The sequence below is a fragment of the Scyliorhinus torazame genome, chromosome 17, assembly GCF_047496885.1.
Source record: "Scyliorhinus torazame isolate Kashiwa2021f chromosome 17, sScyTor2.1, whole genome shotgun sequence".
In the NCBI taxonomy this organism is placed as follows: Eukaryota; Metazoa; Chordata; class Chondrichthyes; order Carcharhiniformes; family Scyliorhinidae; genus Scyliorhinus; species Scyliorhinus torazame.
Window position 1 is genome coordinate 183,447,414 of NC_092723.1, and position 19,156 is coordinate 183,466,569.

Below are 19,156 nucleotides of genomic sequence, written 5' to 3' on the forward strand. Positions count from 1 at the left end.
ACAACTTGGAAGGAACTGAAGGATCCATGTGAACACAAAGCCTTATGTGTCCTCGCAACTTCAAGGAAATTTCATCTAGGGCGCGTCCCTGCGTATTCTCTACATATATACCGCAACCGGTAATTCTCTTTCCGTTTAACACTGTGGATGAGCCATCCACATAAATCCTGAGGGGTGCGCACGTGTCTGTGGGCTGGGATCTCTGTGGTGTACTACCTGTTTTCCTGGGGGGTGTTTTGGGAATAAATGGGCCTGTGTTCTGTTATGTGGTGATGATCTCACATTCGTGAGGGGTGCCTGCATACTGCAGATTATCGGCAAGGAAGGTGTGGGTTTTGGTTCTCTTTACCGTGATGTCCCTTCTCTGCAAAAGAAGGGTCCAACGGGCTGCGCAGATTTGGCTGACTGTGCCATCCTTAACTCGGCCGTCTAACAATAGCTGTGTCGGGGTGTGTTCCATGAGGATGGTGATGGGTTGAGTCCTGTAATGTAGGCGAAGTATTGTACTGCCCAAAAAACTGCGAGCAGGTGCCTCTCCAGGCAGAAAATCCTTGCTCTACAGGGTCTAACATGCGTGAGGCGTATGCTACGGGGCGTAACTGGTCGTGGCGTTCCTGGAGGAGCACGGCCGAAAGGGTTCAGTCGGTGCTTGCTACCCCAATAGCGTACGGGGAATGTGGATCTGGGACCTGTAGTGCGGGGGCTATGCTGAGTGCTCTTTTTAAAGCATCCATGGCATCTGTATGCTGTGGAAGCCATTCCCAAGGTGCCTGCTTCTTGAGAAGTTCGGAAAGGGGCACTGCTTTAGTGGTGAAACCGTCAATATGGTTTCGGCAGTAGCCAACCAGTCGTAAAAATGACCGGAGGGCTGAGACATTGTGGGGAAGGGGCAATTTGACGATCGAGTCAATTCTCTTGTGCTCGATCTCGCGTTTACCATGAGTGATCACTGTTCCCAAGTAAATCACTTTTTCTTTCAGAATCTGGGCCTTCTCGGGGTTGACTTTACAACCAATTTCTTTTAGGAGTGCTAGGAGTTCAGCGAGAAGCAAAATGTGCTCTCCCTTTGTGTCTGTCTGTAGTAACAAGTCGTCTGCATACTGGACCAGACAATCCGGGTGGAAAATTTTGCTAATCCATTTGCCAGCTGTCGGTGGAAAATAGAGGGGGAGTTGTGGAAGCCTTGTGGAAGGCACGTCCACGTGTACTGCTGCCCTTGGAATGTAAAGGCAAATTTGTACTGGCACGCTTTAGCCAATGGAATGGACCAGAAGCCATTACTAATGTCCAAAACCAAAAAAAAAATTTGACTGGAGTCCCTGTTTGAGCATGGTCTCGGGACTCGTGGCTACGGTGGGGGCTGCTGCTGGGGTTACTTTGTTCAGTTCCCGGTAATCAATGGTCAGTCGCCATGATCCATCCGGTTTCCTGACGGACCAAATCGGTGCGTTGTTTGTGGAGGCTACTGATCTGAGTACGCCTGATCCAACAAACTCTCTATTACTTTGGAGATTTCTCCCTCTGCTTCCTGGGGAAATCCGTACTGCTTCTGGGGTTTAGGGTCGGGACCTGTAACGTTCACAAAGCCAGTCAAACTGCCACAGTCGTGCTTGTGCTGTGCAAATGCTGCTTTATGTTCCTGCAGGACTGCCCTAACCTGTTTGTCTGCACTAATGGCTCGAGGGTCGAACCAGAAGTCTCCTACTGAGCTAATCCTATTTATATTTTCTCCTACTGTGAGCGTAGCGGGGGCTCGTGCTGCCTTTGCCATTTTCCATACACATTTGTTAACTGGATCAAAAGAAAGTTTATGGGAGCTCATGAAATCAATCCCAAGGACATGTTCTGCTGTCTGGGGCAGATCAACTAAGACTACGGGGTGCTAGGTTGCGATGTTCCCTATCTGTATTGCTATAGGGGCTCTGATGTGTCCCTGTTGTAAATGGCCTGTAAAGCCGCTGAGTGTAATGGTGTCTGTTGTGGGCCATGTGTCTCGCTGGAACATCGTGGAGGAATTGAGTGTGGTGCGGGACCCTCCTGTGTCCCAAAGAAATTCCACGGGTTGTCCCCAAACTTTGCCTGCTACTACCAGTCTACCGGACTTGTCCCAAAGGGTGTCGCAGACCCAAGTTGGGGAGCCTGAACACCGTCAGTCGGTGCCGTTCATGGCTGTACTCTCTGAACGGGCGCTAACGCTATGGATCAGCCTTGCCCTATTCTTGTTTAGGGTGCCTGTCTGTTGGTTTCTCTGCTGCTTCTGGGGCGCGTTGCACACTCGTGCAAAGTGTCCTAGCTGTCCACAATTATAACATTCTTGAGGTTTTGGCTGGGGTTGGCTGTTCCTGCCCTCATTTACCCATGCAGGGTTCTGGTGCGCTTTAACTGGGTTCATTTCTGCCTGCTCTTCATCGGGTGTGATAAATGCGGTTTTGCCTGCAATTGATTGCTCCCAAGCGCGGGACAATCTCTTCAAAACCCATTTTTCATGGTGGGCCTCATCTGAGGTGACATCATTTGCGCAAGCTTTTCGTCCTGCTTCTGTGGCATGGGAGACGAGAATTCAGGTCCATTTGGCCATATTATCTGGGGACAAATGGGCACGGGCTAACTCTCCAAAAACGGCGGTAAAGTGATTCCACAAACGTCCATCAAACGCTGTGGGGTGCTCTGTCTTCTTTTGCCTACACTTATTTAGGCCTTCTACGGGGTTTCCTCTGTTAAAGCCGATCGCATCAAGAATCGCTGTGTGCATCTCTTGGAGTGTGCCTCTTCCTACATTCTGTGAGTCGGGAAGGGCTGCTACGACTGAAGGGTCGTGGCTTAAAACTGTGAGCTTCACTTGCTCTTTTTCGTTCAGGCCGTACATGGTTGCCTGTTGTCTGACTTTCGCGAAAAATTGGTGGGGGTCTGAAGTGGGAAGGAATGGTGTAATTTTTCCACACGCGTCCCGTAATTGGGTCACGATTAACGGGGTTGTGTAAAGGAAGTCTGCTTCTCCTTCTCCTGCGGCCCTGCGGTGTGTGGTCACAGGGTTCATGGGGGTGTGTTCTGCCTGTTCGGTTGGGGGTTGGGGCGCTTTCCTTTTTTGGGGGGTTTCCTGCGTACATGTCCCATGTACGTATCTATGGGCAGTCACGTTCAATTCCTGCCAATCGGGGCCATTTTCTTGATCTAATTGGGGTCCGAATGTACTCTGAAATCCATTTTGCACGGACAGCAGAGATTGCAATTCTTCAATTTGCTTACGGCACTTTGCATGGTCTACTGAGCTCTGCCTTTGTTCCGTTGTGGAAGTATGGAGTGCTCATAGGGCTGCTTTTAAATCGTTGCACTGTTTCTGCAATTTCTCAACTTGCTGTTCTGTTTCTTGTCTTACCAAGACCGCACGTTGTGTGTCCTGGTAGGCCTTATCGTATTGTGTCTGAAAACTGTTCAAATGCACGAGACAAGACTGATGTGCTCTCTTGGCATCATCCACCTCTCTGTCCCTTGCTGCTAACTGCTCTTTCAGATCTCGATTCTCTTTCTCTACCTCACTCGCGTCTACCTCACTACTTCCGTCTCTCTCCTCTATCTCTCTACAGAGCGTCCTAACGACCTCCTCTGTGCCTCGCAATTGTGCCGAACAGGACATGATTGCCATTGGCTTGCGAGCTTTTCCCAAGCTCTTCTTGTGGATCTCTGACAGGTTCTCCCACCAAGTATGTCCTATACTCCCGGGTCCTGTTTCCTCATTATCACAGAATTCACTCCAAAGGGGCCATCCTTTCCCTTAGAGATATTTCCTGATCTCTTCTTCCCAAACGGGACACTGTCCTGCTCTACTGCTGGTCGCTGCGACCTCGAATTCCTGGGGGTTCATAAGGCGTTCCATTGCCTTCATTGCCATTCTCTCTACTAGGATCTCTACTGAATTTGGAACAGGGGGTGATAAAGCGGTGATGTAAACACGGGTAGGGCTTACGCTAATTTCCAGCCTACAAAACTCCCGGCAGTTTTTCGCAACAAAATCTCTCAGGTTTACCTTATATCCCTGTTAGTACGCATGCATTAACACACTTCCGAATCTCAGAGGCTTGATCAGTGCTGTTTTGACAGCACTTTCTTTCTGTTCCCAATTGGATTCTCAATTCAAATTTTGGGTTCTCTCGGAGTGGTTAGGCCACTTCTAAATCGAGTCCTGTCAGATGTCGCCAGTAAATGGTGCTAACTTTTGGTTGGTTCTTAATTTGGCTCTATTTAATCACGTTTGCTCAAGAGTCACCGGGTATCTTTCGACACCGCCACAAGGTTCAGAACCGAATACTGATCAATGACTCGATACACCAGTTAGCAAGTTCAAAAGCAATGCTCATTTACTTACACACAGTCAAATCTTCTCATGCATAAACTCTACAAACTAAACTACCATTATTACTAAAGCCTATACTTAACTTTGGGCGCCCACTCAGTCAGAGGAACAATGGCCGTTGCTCGGTTCTGAGGCTGCTGGGTTGAGCTGTTTACAGGGTAGCAACTAGGAGCGTCTATCTCGTAGTGTGCATTGACTTGGGACTTACTTGGTCTGATGCAGCTGCTAGGCTGGTCTCTCTCTTCGGTGAGAGCCAAAGCCAAAGGAGGAAAATTCTCCCTTGGGTGATACCTCTTATACTGCAAAGGGCTTCGCGCTCTTTTGGGCAGGCCTTGAACTTGGCCTCAACTAATTGGGTCTTTCCCAATCATCTGTATCGATTTTTCTCCAATAGAGGGGTGGTTCCCTGATCGCTGGGCGTGTCCTGGTGACTGGCAGTCTGCTTTGTCTTAGCTTCTTCTGGCACCGGGGAGTCTGTCCTAACATTGTGTATCTAAATGTTTCCCTTTTGTCCCCGGAGATGGCTCATTAGTATGTAAGTTGTTTGGTAGTTTCTGTCCTGTCTGAGCGTTTAAGGTTCTAATCAACAGACAGAGCTTGCACCTGCTTGTTTCTTAGCATTGTCCAATTTTCCCTGCATTCTTTGCGGGTGTCCATTTTGTAATTGGGACGTGGCCATCCCAGATGGCTACAGAACATCCCCACTTCTGACCTTACGATGGAAGGGAGGTCATTGATGAAGCAGCCGAAGATGGTTGGGCCTAGGGCACTACCCTGAGGAACTCCTACAGTGATGTCCTGGAGCTGCGATGATTCACCTGCAACCACCACAACCATCTTCCTTTGTGCCAGGTATGACTCCAACCAGTGGAGTTTCCCCCTTGATTCCCATTGACTCCAGTTTAGCTAGGGCTTCTTGATGCCATATTCTATCAACTGTTGCCTTGATGTCCAGGGCAGTCACTCTCACCTCACGTCTGGCATTCAGCTCTTTTGTTCAAGTTTGAACCAAGGAAGTAATGAGATCAGGAGCTGAATGACCCTGGCGGAACCCAAACTGAGCATCCATGAGCAGGTTATTGCTGAGTAAGTGTTGCTTGATAGCACTGTAGAAGACTCCTTCCATCAATTTGCTGATTATGGAGAGTAGACTGGGCGGCACGGTGCTACAGTGGTTAGCACTCCTGCCTCACAGCGCCAGGGACCCGGGTTTAATTCCAGCCTCAGGTGACTGTGTGGAGTTTGTACTTTCTCCCCGTGTCTGCCAGGGTTTTTTCCAGGTGCTCCGGTTTCCTACCAAAGTCCAAAGATGTGCAGGTTAGGTGGATTGTCCATCCTAAATTTCCCTTAGCATCCAAAAGGTTATGTAGGGTGTAGCGCACAAAGACTCACGAGAGACGAATAGAGATGAAGTCGATGAGGCTTTATTAAGCGTGATTTGTTCCCCGCAGTTCATTAACAGACTGGCCTGCGGGGGAGAACTCCTGGTTCTTATACTCCGCCTTCAGGGCGGAGCTAGAGGTCAACAGCCAACCAGGACCCGGGATCTGTCAGCCAATGACATCACGGCTTCACAGTCCCACATGACCCCTAATGCATACTACCACATAGGGTTACTGGGATAGGGTGAGGCTCTTTCAGAGGGTCGGTGCAGACTCGATGGGCTGAATGGCCTTCCCTGCACTGTAGGGAGTCTATGAGTAGACTGATAGGACAGTAATTGGCAAGTTGGATTTGTCCTATTTCTTGTGTACAGGACACAGCTGGGCAATTTTCCACATTGTCGGGTAATTGCCAGTGTTGTAACTGTACTGGAACATCTAGGCTAGGGGTGCAGCAAATTCTGGAGCACAAATCTTCAGTACTATTACCGGAATATTGTCAGGGCCCAGAGTGTTTGCAGTATCCAGTGCCTTCAGTCGTTTCTTGATATCACGTGGAGTGAATCGTATTGGCTGGAGACTGACATCTGTGATGCAGGGGACCTCTGGAGGAGACCGAGATGGATCATCCACTCGATACGTCTGGCTGAAGATTGCTGCGAGTGCTTCACCTGTCGTGTTGGGTGTTCCGATACACAAACGAACCAACACGGTTGTAGATGGTACAACTCTGTTTTATTATTCTGTACAATAACAACTGTTAACTTCTGGCTGTGGTTCGTACTTCACCAGTTATCCTGTGGACCCAGCCCGACCCATATCTTAGAGAGGCACTCAGCCTCAGCACTCAGGTGTATGTCTGAGTGGCACGCTGTGAGCTCTGTGCTCTGAGCCATCTCCTGGTAGAATGAGCGGGAACTGTGGTGTTCCCTGTTTTATAGTGCGTGTGCTCTCACTGGTGATTGGCTGTGATGTGTGTGTGTTGATTGGTCCGTCTACCTGTCCATCAGTGTGTGTGTGCGATTGCACCATGATATGTTAATATGGATATTATGACATCCCCCCTTTTCACAAGGATATGTGCCTACATGGTAATAAATATTGGTGTGTACTGAGTGCGGCTGAGTATGTGTGTGCAATAATTACAACATGTACATGAGGCTAAACTATATACATAGGAAGGTGTCAAGTGCAACAGAGCAACGAGGTTGTACCACAAACAAAACAAGTGCAATCATCAAATATCGAAAGAGAACTCCTGGAACGACCAAAAAAAAGAAACACGTTAACATTATTGCACAACAATTCAGTGAGTCCAATGTGCAAACAGGCTCATAAGTCCAGTCTAGTAGGTGGGCGACGAATTCGGTTTGACCGCCTCAAGGTTGGGTCAGGATCCACCGGCTGAGGAATGGGCCTGGCCACGGGCGATAGAGGAATAGGCAGAGTGGCAGGAAGCTCCACGAAGTCGACATCAGGGACAACAGGAGGGCGTGACACAGGTGCATGATCACGTAGCGAGAGCGGAAGCAGCCGAAGGGCCCGCCGATTACGCGGGCGAATGGAGCCATCAGGCATGTGAACTAGGAACGAGCGGGGAGCCACACGGCGGAGAACCTCGGCAGTTGCCGACCAGCCACCCTCTGGTAGGTGTATGCGGACGTTGTCTCCAGGGGCCAGGGCAGGAAGATCAGTTGCCCGAGTGTCATGTGCCACCTTCTGCTGAGCACGCTGTTGTTGCATCCTTTGCAGTACTGGAGCACGGTCGGGTTTAGGAACATGAATGGATGGCACAGTGGTCCTGAGGGTGCGACCCATCAACAGCTGGGCTGGTGAGAGGCCTGTGGACAGTGGGGCCGAGCGATAGGCCAGCAGGGCTAAACAGAAGTCAGATCCGGCATCAGCAGCCTTGCAGAGGAGCCGCTTCACGATATGGACGCCCTTTTCCGCCTTGCCATTCGACTGGGGATGCAGAGGGTTGGACGCCACGTGTGTGAAGCCGTATGAAGCGGCAAAAGAAGACCATTCTTGGCTCGCAAAACAGGGCCCGTTGTCCGACATGACGGTAAGCGGAATGCCATGGCGAGCAAAGGTTTCTTTACATGCTCTGATTACAGCTGATGATGTCAAGTCGTGCAGGCGTATGACCTCCGGATAATTGGAAAAATAGTCAATTATAAAGATGTAGTCCCTGCCGAGCGCATGAAAAAGGTCCACACCCACCTTTGCCCAGGGGGACGTTACCAACTCATGGGGCTGAAGTGTCTCAGGGGGTAGCGCCGACTGAAACCTTTGGCAGGTGGGGCAGTTGAGCACCATGTTGGCGATGTCGTCGCTGATGCCCGGCCAGTACACAGCTTCTCGGGCCCTCCGCCTGCACTTTTCAACCCCGAGATGGCCTTCGTGCAATTGTTCGAGGACAAGCCGGTGCATGCTGTGTGGGATCACAATCCGGTCCAACTTCAGGAGGACACCATCAATGATGGCCAAGTCGTCCCGGACATTGTAGAATTGTGGGCACTGCCCCTTGAGCCACCCTTCTGTCATGTGGCGCATCACACATTGTAGAAGGGGGTCAGCCGCAGTCTCACGGCAAATGTGGGCCAGACTTGCATTAGTAGTCGGCAGATTGGCCGATGTGAAGGCTACTTGTGCGTCGACCTGACAAACGAACACCCCCGATTCGGGCGGTGTGCCCACTGCTCTGGACAGGGCATCCGCGATGATGAGGTCCTTTCCCGGGGTGTAGACAAGTTGGAAGTCATACCTCCGGAGCTTGAGCAGAATGCGCTGGAGGCGAGGGGTCATCTCGTTGAGGTCCTTTTGTATGATGCCGACCAGGGGGCAATGGTCAGTCTCCACGGTGAACCGCGGAAGACTATACACATAGTCGTGGAATTTATCGATCCCGGTTAACAAACCCAGGCACTCCTTTTCAATCTGCGCATAGCGCTGTTCTGTGGGGGTCATGGCCCGCGAGGCATAGGCAACCGGGGCCCATGATGCAGTGTCGTCCCGTTCCAGGAGTACCGCCCCAATGCCGGACTGGCTGGCATCAGTCGAGATCTTTGTGTCTCGAGTAGTGTCGAAGAACACGAACACCGGGCGGTGGTGAGCTTGATCTTGAGCTCCTCCCATTCCATCTGATGTGCGGGCAGCCACTGGAATTCCATCGTCTTCTTTACCAGGTGGCGAAGAGCCGTTGTGTGCGAGGCAAGGTTGGTAATAAACTTCCCCAGGAAGTTGACCATCCCGAAAAAGCGTAGCACTGCCTTCTTGTCTGCCGGCTGCGGCATGGCTGCAATAGCTGCACCTTTGTCGGTATCCAGACGCACCCCTGACCGGGATATGTGGTCCCCCAGAAACTTTAGCTCAGTTTGGCCAAAAGAACACTTGGCTCGGTTGAGGCGCAGGCCGTGATCTCGTATCCGAGCAAAGACACGCTGGAGACGACTGATGTGCTCCTGTGGTGTGGTGGACCAGATGGTGACGTTGTCAACATAGACGCGCACCCCTTCGATGCCCTCCATCATCTGTTCCATGATTCGATGAAACACCTGGGATGCCGAGATGATGCCAAACGGCATTCTATTGTAGCAGTACCTGCCAAAGGGAGTGTTGAAGGTGCACAGCTTCCTGCTGGACTGATCCAGCTGAATCTGCCAAAAACCCTTTGAGGCATCAAGCTTGGTAAAAAATTTAGCCTGGGCCATTTCGCTCGTGGTTTCTTCCCGTTTGGGTATGGGGTAGTGTTCCCTCATGATGTTATTGTTCAGGTCTTTCGGATCAATGCAGATCCGGAGATCGCCAGAGGGCTTTTTTACGCACACCATGGAGCTGACCCATGGCGTAGGCTCTGTGACCCAGGAAAGCACTCCTTGGTCCTGCAGATCCTGCAGCTGCTGCTTGAGGTGGTCCTTGAGTGGTTATGGGACTCTACGAGGTGCGTGAATGACCGGGGTGGCGTCCGGTTTGAGCCGTATTCTGTAAGTGTAGGGCAGTGTGCCCATGCCCTCGAAAACCTCCTGGTTGTGGGCGAGGAGCGAGTGGAGCTGTGCCCTAAAGTCTGCATCCGGGAAATCGGACCTGCCTTCTGGAGACAGGGTGTGTACCCGCTGAACGAGGTGGAGGATCTTGCACGCCTGTGCGCCTAGCAGAGAGTCCTTCGAGGATCCAACTATCTCAAAAGACAGTGTGGCTGTGTATGAATTGTGTGCAACCTCGAGCTGGCAGGACCCCATGGCCGGGATAACGTTCCCGTTGTAATCGACCAACTGACAGTGGGATGGCCGAATCTGTGGTTTGACCTTCAAGGTGTGGAAGGCTGACCACGCAATGAGATTGGCGGAGGCACCAGTGTCTAAGTGGAATGTGATTGGTAATCGGTTGACCATTAGGGTGGCACACCATTCATCGCCCGGATTAACGCTGTGCACTGGCATCAGCTGGTGGGTCCTACTTGGGGACATCCGATTTCTGTCTATTACCGCAATGCGGAAGGGTTCCCGGTCATCGGTATCACCGGTCTGTACGTTGTCAGGGTATGACTCGGTGTATGGAGGCTGAATGGCCTGCACGTCCCTGCGAGGCTGGCGGAATTGCGGAGCGTTGGCAGGTTGAGCTGCTCGACATCAGGCAGCATAGTGGCCCATCTTGCCACAGCGGAGGCATTGTCGAGTTTTGGCTGGACATTGCCGCTTTAAGTGTGCGGATCCACAGTTGCCGCACGTCGTGACGTCATGGCGTTCGTTGCGCCACCGCGCATGCACGGTGCGGTCCTGCGTAGAGCGCGACTGCGCATCACGTCCCTCTGCATCGACGTCCCCTCTTTTGGCGCGTACAAGCGCGGGAGGCCTCGGAAAGCGTGCAAAATGGCCGCCCTCGTCCGGGCCGCGGGCCGGGAGGAACTCGATCGAATGGACCCACTCGGCCTCGTAGGACCCATGCCGTGCCGATTCGGCCGCCTGGAATTGGGAGTAGCGGCTGGTCGCGTTTTCGTGGAGGACCCAGGTTTCGATGGCAGTGGCTAGGGTGAGGTGCTTTATTTTGAGGAGCTGCTGGCGTAGGGTGTCCGAGGTGACCCCAAAAACTATCTGATCTAGAATCATGGAATCGGAGGTGGCCTCATAGCCGCAGGACTGCGCGAGGGTACGGAGGTGTGTCAAAAAAGATTGAAAAGGCTCATCCTTACCCTGCAGGCACTGCTGGAAAAGGTACCTCTCGAAGCTCTCATTTACTTCAACGCTGAAGTGTCGCTCAAATTTAAGAAGGACCGTCTTTGGTACTTCGTCTTGTCCTCGCCTTCCGCAAATGCCAGGAAGTTGTAGATGTGGATGGCGTGTTGTTCCGCCGTGGAGAGGAGGAGGGCGATCTTCCTGGTGTCCGATGCATTCTCCCTGTCTGTGGCTTCTAAGAAGAGCCGGAAGCGCTGTTTAAACAGCTTCCAGTTGACGCCGAGATTTCCAGCGATTTGGAGCGGCTGCGGCGGGCTGATGGTGTCCATGGCGCAGGATGGCGGATCTCTGAAGAGGTGCAGGTAGGTCTCACAGTCGCTGGCAAGTTTCCAGACCTGGTATCATGTCGTGTTGGGTGTTCCGATACACAAACGAACCAACACGGTTGTAGATGGTACAACTCTGTTTTATTATTCTGTAAAATAACAACTGTTAACTTCTGGCTGTGGTTCGTACTTCACCAGTTAACCTGTGGACCCAGCCCTAGCACTATCTTAGAGAGGCACTCGGCACATGGTGTATGTCTGAGTGGCGCGCTGTGAGCTCTGTGCTCTGAGCTATCTCCTGGTAGAATGAGCGGGAACTGTGGTGTTCCCTGTTTTATAGTGCATGTGCTTTCACTGGAGATTGGCTGTGATGTTATGTGTATGTTGACTGGTCCGTCGACCTGTCCATCAGTGTGTGTGTGTGATTGCACCATGATATGTTAATGTGGATATCATGACATCACCCTCGTCTTTTGCACAGATATTCTGTGCTTCTCCATCATTTAGGATAAGGATATTTGTGGAGCCTCCTCCTCCAGTGTGCTTAATTGTTCCCCACTATTTACAGCTGGATGTGGCAGGACTGCAGAGCTTAGATCTGATGCATTCATTGTGGAATCACTTAGCTCTGTCTATGACTTGCTGATTTTGCTGTTTGGCACACAAGTAATCCTGTGTTGTAGCTTCACCAGGTTCACACCTCATTTTTAGGTATGCCTGGAGCTCCTGGCATGCTCTTCTGGACTCTTCATTGAACCAGGGTTGATCTCTGGTTTGGAGGTAATGACAAAGCGAGGATACTGAGTTTGCTCCTATTTGTAAATCAGGCACATTGAAGGAATATTTTTTGCTGGTCTGAATGAGCAGGTCTAGAAAAATAGCAACATTACATTATGGCTAGGATTAGGATTACATTGACATGCTTATACTGCCAATCAACTTTAATGTACAATAGGAATTCAGATCATTTCTGCCTCAACATTCAACAATTCTCAATGCTATTTATTACACTGGACATTAGTTTCTGGACTGATGATTTTCCAATGCTCAGTTTCCAAGTAGGAATTAGATTATCACACTTATAAATCACTGTTTTTGTTCAACCTAAAACAATTCATGACTATAATTAGTATTAATAATTAAAAGACATGCTTCATCCTTTTTGTATGAAAGAGTTGGGGAGCCAGTCAAAACTAACCCAGGACATTACACCAGCCCCATAAGAGGGTCAGCGGGGCAAAGGAGCGCTTGGCATTTGGTAAGGTGCATGTCCTTGGTGCTGCACAGGTGGCAGGGGGGTGGGCACTCAGCTCTTAAGCATTGAATGATGTCACCACCCCCTGACATCACAGGGGCGGATGAGGAGGGGGCAAGGCGGGCAATCACAATAGGATAGCCACCTGTCTGAGAAGAAGGCTGCATCTGGAGATTCAGTGGTAAATTGGTGAGGCCACAACTGGAATATTGTGTGCAGTTCTTCGCCACATTACAGGAAAGACGTTATTGCTCTGGAAGAATGCAGAGGAGGTTTACAAGAATGTTACCAGAATGTTGCCAGGACAAGAAAAGTGGGGCTACAAAGAGAGATTGGATAGGTTGGGGTTATCTTCCTTGGAACAAAGAAGGCTGAGTGTTGACTGAATTGAGATGTACAAAATTATGAGGGGAAGAGATAGGGTGGATAGGATAAAACAGTTTCCCCTGGTGGAGAATTCTAGAACCAGGAGACATAGATTCAAGATAAGTGGCAGAAGATGTAGAGGGGACATGAGGGGAAACATTTTTACACAGAGGATAGTGGGAGTCTGGAATTCGCTGCCCGAGTTGGTGGTGGAGGCAGAGACCCTAAACTCTTTTAAAAAGGTACCTGAGTCTGCACCTTAAGTGCTCGTAGTTACAGGGCTATGGACCAGGTGAGGAATTTGGAATTAGAAAGGGCTCCTGGGTGCCCTAGGGCTAGCATGGATAAGATGGGCCGAATGGCCTCTTACTGTGCTGTACCTCTTCTATGATTCTCTGCTTCTATGAACTTCTATACTGATCAAGGGCTGTTACAAAGCTGTCACTGGAATTGGATATATACTTGAAAAGGAAAAAAATTGCAGGGTTATGGGAGGCGAGCAGTGAGTGAGACTAATTGGATAGCTCTTTCATAGAACTTGCCCAGGCACGACAGGCCAAAATACCTCCCTCTGTGCTGTGTAATTCTATGATTTGACTTTCTTAAGGACAACAGGCTGTTAAACAGAAGTAATCGTATGATGCTCGGACTGCGGGTAAAACTCTAAAACAAATCATACTTATTTCTCGGCATAAAACATTTGTGGATTTATAATACAAAATAGAATTTAGCCCTCAGTGAAAAGTAGTTATTGCAGCACATGCAATAATGAGCAGTTATAGCTCTTTTCTTCATTCCTTCAAATGCAAAATGTCATCAATATGATTCAACAACAATAATATCACCCGTAAAGTCGATCACATTGAATTGGCAGGAGGCATGGCAATTATTAATATAACAAATATAATTAACAGTTGACTAGGCTGAATTAATGTACAGTACACATTTGCGATAATTGCTGTGGCACTCTGGGTTAATGAGTCTAAGTTAATTCTACTCCCCCGTGTTAACAGGCTCAGTCACCATTTCAAGCCTATTTGATTACCAATGATTTTCACATTTTAAAATTCAATTTTGAAAAGGAGATTTTTTTTTTTAAAGAAAGCATTACTCATAATTCTTTTTAAAACATGTGTTTCTATGGTGAACATTAAGGAAGTCAGCACATTTCTATATCCTGCTACTGGTGAGGGAGTTCAATGCCATGGTCTCGTCACAGGGTTCCGAACTCAGTCAGAATTCAAATTGATAAATCTGCTACCAAATTGAGTCGCCCAAATTTTGTAACTTCTTTTGGACACTTAAGCCTGAATTTTACTGAACTTTGACATTGGGACACCAATGTCAGGGTAAAAGAATGGGGAGACAACAGGTAGCCTCCTAATGGGCCACCTGTGGGCGGGCCAGCTGTCCCAAGGATGGCTGGCAGGTTCCTAATGTTGCTGACCTAATGAGAGTGCCATCACTGCCACTGTGGGATGTGGTCATTGCTCAGGCAAGCAAAAGACTTCAGGAGCTGGGCCAGGTAAGTTTAAAAAGAATGAAATATTCAGGGGGGTGAGGTTTGGTGGAGAAGCCCCTCTGGGAAGCTCATTGGGGTGGGGGGTGGCTGCCTTCCCTCCTAGGGAGTCTGGTTCTGATGGCCTCCCCACTCCCATGAGTCCACTTAGCTGCCTCTCCACAGATGAACAGTTACCGCTGCCATCAGCTAAATGGCGGCAGTGCCTAAAATGACCCCTAATTGGGGCCAGCAACTGGTCCCACCACTGGGAAAATGCCCTGCTTATGGAAGTCAAGTCCAGCCTCCCAGTCCACTTCCCCGGGGCAGTAAAATTCTGCCCTTAGCAAATACATGGAAGTGAGGAATCGGTGGAGCAATTATTTGTCTCAATTTAGTTTTTCTCTCATTTTTTTGCATAGCTTTTTTTCCAGAACAAAAACATTCTGCTTCAGATTGTATTTTCCAAGTGGGAAATAATGATCAAAACGTAAGGGAGAAAATTAAATTAATTTTTAAAATATAGTTCCTGCTCGTTTGTTTAGAAATATAGTTCTAACTTGTTTGTCCATGATTTTCTTTTTCCACATCGCCATAAGTGATTACTGCTATGTTCACTCACAATCTTCTCACTAAATTTACTGAGCTTGGATGATGAGAACCAGGTGTTTTTGACTTTGCAAGGTTCACAGCCTACCTCATTACTGTTCTCACCTATAGAAATACAAATGTTGTCACCATTCTTGAGAATATAATTTTAGTCGATAACACTGAGCTCAGATCATGGGTAGACTTTAGGAATGAATTTCAACTTTATCCCAAAGCAGGCATGGACTTGGCAGAGTAGCTATGTTGCATGTCCATTGCTATTAGCATGAGGCTTCAGCCACTTGAGGCCTTGGCTGTTTTCAGGAGTTTGGGAAATTGGCCATTGGATGAGCCAACCATTGAGAGAAGCACCTCTTGGCATAGGATCATAGAACAAATGATATTCAATAATAGGCCACCTATGTAACATCAGAGCCCCAATTCCTGGGAATGGAAACTATAACGGATGCACCAGATCCCCAATAACTGGCTATGGTAACCATGTATTAAAAGGAGAGTTTAATTGTTGTTGCCTGTGGGGGATGCCATACACAGGGTGCCTCATGCAGGTTGGCAGAGGGCTGGATTTTGTGATGCACTAAAAATAATTTCCAGGTCAGTTTGTGAGCAGCCCCCAACAGTCCCTGAAAGCAGCACTGGTTTGATGCCTAATGTCTGGTACAAATAGGTGGAGCTCACATGCTGTCCATTTGTTCCTCTTACCTTAGCTTTTGAATTCCTTGTCACAAACTTTTCAAGCAAGAAATGGACACCTTGTAGTTGAAAATAACCTAAGGGATAACCAATCAATGAGAGCCTTGTGGAATTCACAAACACTTTTCAGGAGGTACCGCTTGATAGCAATCAATAACAGTGGCTGATCTTTTTTTCCATCATTCCTTGGATAAAGAGAACTAACCTTTACATTCAGCTTCCCACCATGTGGAAGTGTGCCATTTTCAACCTCCTCTCTCTTCAAGGATACATCAACAACAAAGCTCTTTTGCATATACTGGATATCCTGAATATTGCCATCTGGACTAGGCCAGGGATCAAGGTCCCTGCTTTTGGTGATGCGCCACGCCATACTGGAAGAGATTAGTGGGCGTTAGTGTAACTGTGATAAATATTGCTGCATAAATTATTCCTCTCTTCACTCCTGCTAACATAAAAATAGCCAATGAGTAAGTAGGTTGTTTGGCACCTCTTACTAATCCTAATAACTGACATAGAAGCAGTAATCAAAACTGGAGGTTTGAAAATTCTCATGGAAGCAAGGCAAAAGAGGAAAGAATCATTCAAAGACCATGCTGGTTAATTCAGGGTGGATATAACAATTCACAGACAATGAGCGATCTTTGGGTCTGCAGATAATTTTACCACAAAGGGTCATTCAATTTATTCCTTGGAAGAGGTCATCCAGAGAATCAATGCAATGTTCCCAACCAGGCTAACACCAGAGGATTTGGCAAAACTAAATGATTTGAATGTGGGGGGGGGGGGGGGGGGGTTCTCTGCATCATATTGTATAATAGTGGGAGATATCTGATTTGTGATCAGTCTTTAGAATTAGGAGTTTCTTGTTGCTATAGCCACAGTTGGCAAACATGATGTGTCTTAAAGGAGAAAAAAATAAGGGAGGGAAGCTACTGTATTAGCATACATAAGGGTTTGTGATTGTAAATGGAGGAACACATACCAAGGAAACCTTCCACATAAACAATCTAAGGATTTTATGAATATTTTGAAAGATTACGTAATTAGAAATTTCAGAAAGGGCAATTAGTCCTGCATGATGATAGAGAATTCTAACAGGTAAAATTAAAGTTTTGGAGGTGTTGCAGGATAGCTTATCTGAATAATAGACATGTAGCTAAATATATGCAAAATATGATCTGTGGAAGGAGGTCTGTTTGCGTGTGAAATTTGTATGCACCTAATGGGACTGGTTAGCTCAGTTGGTTAGCATGTATTTCAGAATAACACCAACACCACGGATTTGGTTTCTGTTCTGGCTGAGCTAGACTTGGGGCCTGTCTCTTTGGCCTGGTCCTGAAAGTGGAAGGCAAGGGCAAACTATTGCAAACAAAAACTGCCAAAAATTGTGGCTGAGGATGAAGCATCAGCAGGCAATGAGTCAAGGACCTGTCTTTGGACAGAACACACATGACATGACATACACCGATTATCATCATTTCAGGCACTTCAGCATGATAACAATGTGCATATTTTTGTTATCATTCTGCTTGTTGTGGACCATGGTAATGTACAATGCAAAGATACAAATAAAATTGGGTGATGACTGCTAAAATAAGGGCCAGCCTCTGAACTGGTGCTTATTTTGATAATTGTATACAAATGTACTCGCCTGTTGAGAACTCCATATTTACCAAAGAAAATTGTTCACAAATGCATCTCAAAGAAGATATCATCCACTGTATCCATTTCTGATTTTTTAAAAATGATTTCCTTCCTGCTTCCATTTTTATAAAGAACAAGACCATTAAAATGCTAATGTTCATATGGAGGCCAAAAAATTGCAGGCCTGGATTTGTTGCTAATGCAGAAAAACATTCTAGAGTTTGGAGATGAAAGTCATATTAAGATGCTTTAACCATTTCTCTGCTAATAGATTTTGAATGGGAAATAACTTTGAAGTGACAGTCACAAAATAATAAAGGGCTGTCCTATATTCACAAGGTTTTAGAAAGTCACTGTTACAGTATGTGACTGGCTCACAAAAACATCACTTTCCTAAATTCCCGTTCCCTCATTGCCTTTTTAAAATACTGCTCTTATGTTGATAGAAAGGACAGATGTGGGATGGACAAAGTGCTTCAAGCAGCTATTCCTAGGATTTTATGGATTTCAATATAGTTACTTGCAATTCCATCATTAGTATTTTGCAGATATCTAGAGGGCAAAAGGCCTGAGACCAATCTAGCCGTTTGTAAAAATTAAGAGCATATGAAAACTGAAATTACAGAATGCAGTTAAATTTACAAAAACAAAATACATTTTCAATTAACTTGCTGGTATTTGAAAATTAAAAAAAGAAATACTTGCATTTATACAACGTCTTTCCCAATCTCAGGATGTCACAAAACATTTTACAAGCAATGAAGTGCTTTTGGACTGCAGTAACTGTATTAATGTAGGAAGCACAACAGCCAGTATGCTCACAAACAACAATGGATTAAAGACCAGATAATCTGTTCTTGTGATGTTGATTGAAGGATAAATATTAGCCAGGACACCTGCTCTCCTGCTCTTTGAAGTAGTGGGGGCAATTCTCTCATTTTAGGTGGGAAAACTAGTGAGAATCCCGCCAGCTGTTACGGCGCGATTCTTATCACAATCCACCCACACAATCAATTTTTTGAAGCTTGGGGAGATTCTGACTGAATTCTCCCACAGGTAGAATTGTTTCTGGAGAGGATCTAAAGACGCCAGCAAGACTGACTCCTCAGAGATCGGGGTGCCTTTTTTAAAGGGTGCCCCGATCATTAAGTTAAGACCCCAACCCCCTCCACCCACGGTCATCGTGAACCCCCGCAGACACAGGCAACACCCCCAACCCATGATCTCAGAGGGGTAAACGATCCCCATCACTAAATGTCCGTGACACCCCACCCACACCATCCAGGTATGAGGGTGACCCCATCAGATATGAATTGAAGCATGAGTCTCCGCAAATGTCTCCTCTGCTCTGGCATGATCAGCCACTTATTGTCAAGGTACCCCATGTCTCCAAGGAGCCATCCCTCCAGCTGCTGCTCTCGCGCAAAGAGGTCTGGGATCTGCAAACGCCCCAAGATGTAACTGTCATGGATGCTCGCCAGGACACATGTTCACAAACAAGTTGGATGAGATTGAGGGAGTGGAACCCTTGCAGTTCATGAATGACGCCGCACAATGCCATGGAGAAACGCAGGGCCACATGGGTGCAGTCTATCGCATTCTGCACCTGGGGCATGCTTGCTAAGCGGATGATGCTCAAGGCCCTGATGTCCTGGCTTACCGGTCCCAGCCCAAGTTTATATACATATGAACCTTCTTATAAAGGACATCTGTTACCTCCCTAAACATCGAGGGCCGAAGGGCCTGTACTGCGCTTCTATGTTCTATGTTCTAATGCATTTGTGTGCGGCTGGTGGAAAATATCACACAGATCACTAGTGCTGCCCTGAAGTGAGAGCTCATATAGTGGTTCAGA

At 47.8% G+C, this 19,156-nt stretch overlaps 1 long non-coding RNA gene across 1 annotated transcript in view; it reads right to left on the reverse strand.

The window, feature by feature from the left end:
* The window catches only part of LOC140394493 (uncharacterized), an 80,542-nt gene that overhangs the window by 14,215 nt on the left and 47,171 nt on the right, over positions 1 to 19,156 (reverse strand). Inside the window, exon 2 of the long non-coding RNA XR_011935890.1 lies at positions 15,860 to 16,028. This is a non-coding gene — a long non-coding RNA (uncharacterized lncRNA). The remainder of the gene's footprint in view (positions 1 to 15,859; positions 16,029 to 19,156) is intronic.